This window comes from Pelophylax lessonae, assembly GCF_965119305.1.
Source record: "Pelophylax lessonae genome assembly, chromosome: 6".
NCBI classification, from domain to species: domain Eukaryota; kingdom Metazoa; phylum Chordata; class Amphibia; order Anura; family Ranidae; genus Pelophylax; species Pelophylax lessonae.
The window spans coordinates 219,738,165-219,745,424 of record NC_138773.1 but is presented as its reverse complement, the minus strand read 5'-3'; positions in this window follow the sequence as shown (position 1 = coordinate 219,745,424).

Below are 7,260 nucleotides of genomic sequence, written 5' to 3'. Positions count from 1 at the left end.
GGTACATGTGAGATACACCTTTTTAAATTTGTTTGGCACATCTCCTTCCACCGCCGAGGATTGCAGGGCGCTTCAGTTTGCCTCCTGTTCCGAACTCCTCCTACTCCTCTTCCTCATCCTCCCTTTAGGGTACAAAAAATTGTAATCAGGGCCTAGTCTGTGTTTGTACGTGTGAGATACACCGTTTTATATCCTTTTATCTATTCCGCTATTCAATATACACCCTTTTGGGGTGAAAAAAATTAAATTTGCTTCATACTTTGCATATTTGACTGTGAGATACACCCGTGCGATACTGTTGTTGTTTTGTTCCGCTATTCAATAAACACCTTTCTAGGGCAAGATCATAAATTACAGAAATATGAGGAGACCGTCAAATAGGGCCCGTGGAATGGGTCGTTGTGCTGCTGGTAGAGCTCCTGTTGCAAGGAGAGGACGTGGTCGATCTGTGCCAGCTACACGCACAAGTGAAACACCTTCCTCAAGTGTGAGTAGGCGACAGAACCTGCAGCAGTATTTGGTAGGGCATCATGCGCCTCTAGAAGTGATGAGGCCAGAAGAAGTACAGGCGATAGTAGATTGGGTTGCTGACAGTGCCTCCAGTTCCTTCACATTGTCTCCCACCCAGTCTACTGCAGAAAGGTCAGAGTTGGCACCTGCAGCCAATGTCCAATCGTCTTTCACCTCACCCCCTTGCAAATCAGGTAGCAGTCTGAGCCCCAAATCATGCAGCAGTTTCTTCTTCTTTTTGAGGACTCTGTCAGCAGGGTTTCCCAGGGCCATCCACCTAGCCCTGCCCAGAAGTGGAAGAGATTGAGTGCAGCGATGCCCAACCACTTATTTCTCAAGATGAGTACATGAGAAATCGCAGCACGTCTCCGATGATGAAGAAACGCAGGTGCCAACTGCTGCGGCACTCAGAATTGTGGAGACCGACAAGTAGGGCAGGGGTGAAGACTGGGTGGAAGATGATGTGGAGGACGATGAGGTCCTCGACCCCACATGGAATGAAGGTCATGCAGGTGACCTGAGTAGTTTGGAGGAAGAGGCGGTGGTCGCACAGAGCCACCAGCACAGCAGAAGAGGGAGCAGGGTGCAGAAGCGGAGCGGCCGTGCCCTAGACACTACGCCTGCTACTGCCCAACGCAGCAAGGGACCGAGCGCACCAAAGCCAGCTCAAAGGAGTTCTCTAGCGTGGAAGTTCTTCAGAAAATGTGCTGATGACAGGACACGAGTGGTTTGCACCCTGTGCAATCAGAGCCTGAAGCGAGGCATAAACCTTCTCAACCTGAGCACAACCTGCATGATGAGGCATCTAAGTGCAAAGCACGAGCTGCAGTGGAGTAGACACCTTCAAAACCAAGAAAGGTCTCTGGCTCCTCCTGCTTCCTCTTCTGCTGCAGTCTCGGCCTCTCCATCCACCTCTGTAGTGATACCGGCACCTGCCACCCCGCAAACAGACGATCTGTCAGCAACACCACCACCTGGGTCACTGACCATCTCCACAATGTCCCGTGGAAGCGTTCAGCTTTCCATCTCCCAAACACTTCAGAGGAAGAGGAAGTACCCCCCTACCCACCCGCGATCCCTGACCCTGAATGCCAGCATTTCAAAATTCTTGGCCTTTGAAATGCTATCATTCCGTCTGGTGGAGACGCACAGTTTTAAAAGCCTTATGTCGGTGGCTGTCCCACAGTACGTTGTGCCCAGCCGCCACTACTTTTCCAGGCAAGCCATCCCTTCCCTGCACAACCAAGTGGGGGAAAAAATCAGGTGTGCACTGCGCAACACCATCTGTGCCAAGGTCCACCTAACTACCGTTACGTGGACCAGTAAGCACGGTCAGGGGCGTTATATCTCCCTAACGGCACACTGGCTAAATGCAGTGGCGAATGGGCCTGAGGCCGATAGCAATTTGGCGCATGTCCTTCCACCACCGAGGATTGCAGGGCGCTTCAGTTTTCCTCCTGTTCCTAACTCCTCCTACTCCGCTTCCTCATCCTCTACCGCCTCTTCATCCGGTCAGCGTAACACCTTCACCACCAACTTCAGAACAGCCAGGGGTAAACGACAGCAGGCAGTTTTAAAACTTGCCTGGTGGTGTGCGATAACGGGCGAAATCTCATAGCAGCTCTGGGCCTAGCCGGTTTGACGCACATCCCTTGCCTGGCGCATGTGCTGAATTTGGTGGTGCAGAGGTTCCTTAAAAATTACCCCGATATGTCAGAGCTGCAGCAGAAAGTGCGGGCCGTCTGTGCGCACTTTCGGCATTCTCACCCTGCTGCTGCTCGCCTGGCAGCGCTGCAGCGTAACTTCGGCCTTCCCGCTCACCGCCTCATATGTGACATGCCCACAAGGTGGAACTCCACCTTGCACATGCTGGAAAGACTGTGTGAGCAGCAGCAGGCCATAGTGGAGTTTCAGCTGCAGCACGCACGCGTGAGTCGCTCTGTGGAACAGCACCACTTCACCACCAATAACTGGGCCTCCATGCGAGACCTGTGTGCCTTGTTGTGCTGTTTTGAGTACTCCACCAACATGGCCAGTGCCGATGACGCCGTTGTCAGCTTAACTATCCCACTTCTATGCCTCCTTCAAAAAACGATTCGGGCAATGATGGAAGAGGATGTGGCACAGGATGAGGAGGAGGAGGAGGAGGATGAAGAGGTAACATTTCCAAGGCTTTCAGGGCAGTCATTCGCAAGTGGCTCCGAGGGTGGGTTCCTGCACCCACAAACGCCAGGGACACAATTGTCCAGTAGGGGCACAGTTCTGGAGGATGAGGAGGAGATGGAGGAGGAGATGGAACCATGTTCACAGCAGGGTGGCACCCAGGCCAGCTCATGGCCATCACTGGTGCGTGGCTGGGGGGATATAGAGGACACAGACGACACACCTCCCACAGAGGACAGCCTTTCGTTGCCTCTGGGCAGCCTGGCACACATGAGCGAATACATGCTGCAGTGTCTCCACAACGACCGCCGAGTTGCCCACATTCTAACTTGTGCTGATTACTGGGTGGCCACGCTGCTGGATCCCCGTTACAAGGACAACGTACCGTCCTTAATTCACTCACTGGAGCGCGATCGCAAGATGCGCGAGTACAAGCGCACGCTGGTAAATGCGATGCTGCTGGCATTCCCACCTGACAGCGGGGCCACAGTGGAAGCACAAGGCCAAGGCAGAGGAGAAGGAGGAAGAGGTCGCCAACGCAACCAGGGCACCGCCAGCACCTCAGAAGGCAGGGTTAGCATGGCCGAAATGTGGAAAAGCTTTGTCAGCACGCCACAACAAACAGCAGCACCAGCAGCTCATATGGAACGTCTTAGCAGGAGGCAGCATTTTACCAACATGGTGGAGCAGTATGTGTGCACACGCCTACATGTAGTGAATGACGGGTCTGCCCCCTTCAACTTCTGGGTCTCCAAATTGGGCACATGGCCTGAGCTTGCCCTTTACGCCTTGGAGGTGCTGGCGTGCCCTGCAGCCAGTGTATTATCTGAACGTGTATTTAGCACGGCTGGGGGCGTTATCACAGACAAGCGCAGCCGCCTGTCCAGAGACAATGTGGACAAGCTCACGTTCATTAAAATGAACCAGGCATGGATCCCACAGGACTTTTCCGTACCTTGTGCAGAATAGAGATGGATACCGACCTTACCCAGCCATTGTTCTATTTTTGATCTTTCTCACTCTTTTGGGGTGTACCCTCATTTAAAATGACTGAAAAAAAGCAGTGTTGGCTACCTCGTCCTCCTCCACCGCCGCTTCCACCTACACCGCCCATAGGTGTGCGCAGCCTATTGCATTAGGGTGTGCACCCCAAAGTTTAAATACACATGCATGTGTTTGCCTACATGTATATGGCCCCGGTACATTACTCTCCCTGCTGGCAAAGTGAAATAGAAGTGTGTGGCACTTCTCTTATGGCAGAGCAGGTCCGAGGGAGATCTTTCCCATCTTCTCACTGGCAAACAGAGCGATAATGCTAATGTGCCCTAGGTGATTAGGGTGTGCCCAGGCACACCCGACACACCCTGTGCGCACGCCTATGACACCGCCACATCCACCACCACCTCAATCTCCCTCTTACTCCATATGGGCCTCGTCCTTCACAGATGAAGAACATTGTTTTATTTTTCTGTTTTTTTTTGTTTTAAGTTATTTCCCTATCCATATTTGTTTGCAGAGCACTTGCCATGCTCTTAACTACGTTTTGCTGCCATTTGCAGCACTCTAGCCCTTTCCATTGGTGTTTTAGAGCCATTTTAGTGCCTGAAAGTTCGGGTCCCCATTGACTTCAATGGGGTTCGGTGTCCGGGTAAAGTTCAGAAAAAGTCCGGGACACGGACCCGGACCTTTTTTTCAAGTTCGGCCGAACCCGCCGAACACGGACATCCAGGTGTCCGCTCAACTCTAATGCTAACGCCTTAAGAGTTTCCTTCACTGGAACTAAGGGGACAAGCCCAAACCCTGAAACACAGCCCCACACTATAATCCCCCCTCTATCAAATGATTTAGATGAATAATATACTTTGAGGAATAATACAGGATCCATTGTTTGGTCACTATACATCCACGGTAAATTCCTCTTTTGTATTTATTAAACTTGACTGATTCCATGCTAAAGCAATGCTGTACTGCACATATAGGAAAAAACAATAAAAAAGGTACAGCTCACACCGGTGAGGGTAGTTCTAGTGGTACCATGAAGACATTTTTTTAGATGCTGAAGTATGTACGGCAAATGTTATAGTTTATGAGTTCAATAAAACCTGACCTCTTTGCCTATAGGGTGTCATTCCCCAGATAACAAATTAGTCAATGGTTTTAAAAAAAATGCTATTATAATTTGCAAATAGTATATTTCACTGAGCATACCAATGCAAGTGGTAAAAAGAAAAGAGCCCACCGCATGCAGGTTTTATTTTTAGAAAAGAAGAAATTACACTTGAGACTTTCCATGTGGCCAGTAAAGAATAAAATAATCCTGAAAAACCTGTTATACAAGATCATAAATTTCCTAGTGACACAGAATGGGACGGTTGGTTTAGCTTGTGGGAAGAATGTTAAAATAGCCAGACTCTTTCATTCTCAGCGGCCTTGCGGATCCTTCGAAAGAAGACCCAACCTTTCCTGGCCTGACGTCAATGGATGGGATTGTGTTTGTGTATGGAGGGATAATTGTCATTCAACTGTCAACAAAACCATCAACTGTATGCTATACTGATGTCTAGATTAGTATTAAAGAGAACCTGGACCAAAGAGTTTCTTGCAGTGAAGTATTTTTTTTAATCACAAGAACACTCAATTGCTAAAGGTAAGGTTTTCTTAGAAAAAAAAAAAAGTATGATCTTTGGCAACTTTCATGTAATTTCTCCTGCTGGGAGAAGACCACATGGTTATGGATGTGCAGATCTATCTGCAGGGTTCATTCACCTCTATCACTGAGTACAGATATTCTATGGATGACCCTAACAAACCAGCAATGCTCAAAATATAAACAAACTGCCCATTACTATATGAGTAGTGCTTCACGTAAATTGTCAACCAAATACATTTCTTTGACATCATTACTGTCTTCATCTAGCTACGGCCACCTAAAACATGTCTAACATTCTCCTTGGTGTAGTGACGAAGCAATGTTATTTTTTCAGCTCTAGTGCAGTCATCATAGGCCTGACTAGGTCAGTTCAAATATGACAATTTAGATGGGAAAGTCCACACTAATCATGAATTATCAAGTTGGACCAAACAAGTGCAGGGCTATGTCAGGTTTAAAATGTCACTAAACCCACATCATAAAATACTATCAATAAATGCTGTATTACATGCTGTTCATACTCGCTCAGTCACAATGAGAATTGTTTTCTCTGTTCTGCACCTGGTAGATGCTGCTGCTCTCTATCTCCACCTTCTGTTCATGTCCATAATTCAGCTAGGGATTTTGCCGCTGTAGTGGTAACTCTGCACCTGCTCAGTTTTCAGTGAGTTTCTATGCTGAGCATTTCCTCCCTATTACATCTGAGCAGCCCATGTGCCTATATAATCAGTGGTAAATGACAGCCCACTCCCTCCCTCCTTCTTTATGCCCACCAACTAGCTAAACACAATGGGGGTGGGATATTACATATAGATTTATGGTGGCTTCACCTCCCTCTTATTCTAAGACCAGGGCAACCATCAGAAATGTTGGGGCCCCTTACACAGCTTTAGGCCTGGCTTCCCCCCGGGGCCTGACCACCAACATTCCCCATGGCCTGCCCACTGGCCCCTCACTCTTAAAACTTAATATATGAAAAGTGTAATATTCCCCATCCTTTCCACAATATATTCCCTATCCTTTCCACAATGTATCCACGCCTAGAAAAATCCATCTTTTTCCACAATGTATCCCCATCCCCGCCCAGAATTATCCATCCCTTTCCACAATGTATCCCTACCCCCGCTCAGAATTATCCATCCTTTTCCTCAATGTATCCCCATCCCCGCCCAGAATTATCCATCCCTTTCCACAATGTATCCCCATCCCCGCCCAGAATTATCCATCCCTTTCCACAATGTATCCCCATCCCCGCCCAGAATTATCCCTCCCTTTCCACAATGTATCCCCATCCCTGCTCAGAATTATCCATCCCTTTCCTCAATGTATCCCCATCCCCGCCCAGAATTATCCATCCCTTTCCACAATGTATCCCCATCCCCGCCTATAATTATCCATCCCTTTCCACAATGTATCCCCATCCCCGCCCAGAATTATGCATCCCTTTCCACAATGTATCCTCATCCCCGCCCAGAATTATCCATCCCTTTCCACAATGTATCCCTATCCCCGCCCAGAATAATCTATCCCTTTCCACAATGTATCCCCATCCCCGCCCAGAAATATCCATCTCTTTTCACAATGTATCCCCGTCTCTGCCCAGAATTATCCATCCCTTTCCACAATGTATCCCCATCCCCACCCAGAATAGTCTATCCCTTTCCACAATATATCCCCATCCCCGCCCAGAATTATCCATCCCTTTCAACAATGTATTCCAATCCCCGCTCAGAATTATCCATCCCTTTCCACTATGTACAGTATCCCCATCCCCACACAGAATTATCCATCCCTTTCCACAATGTATCCCCATCCCCGCCCAGAATTATCCATCCCTTTCCACAATGTATCCCCTTCCCCGCCCAGAAGGGGTGGGGTGGATGATCCTGGGTAGTGATGGGAATATATTGTGGAGAGGGATGAATAAATCTCACCTG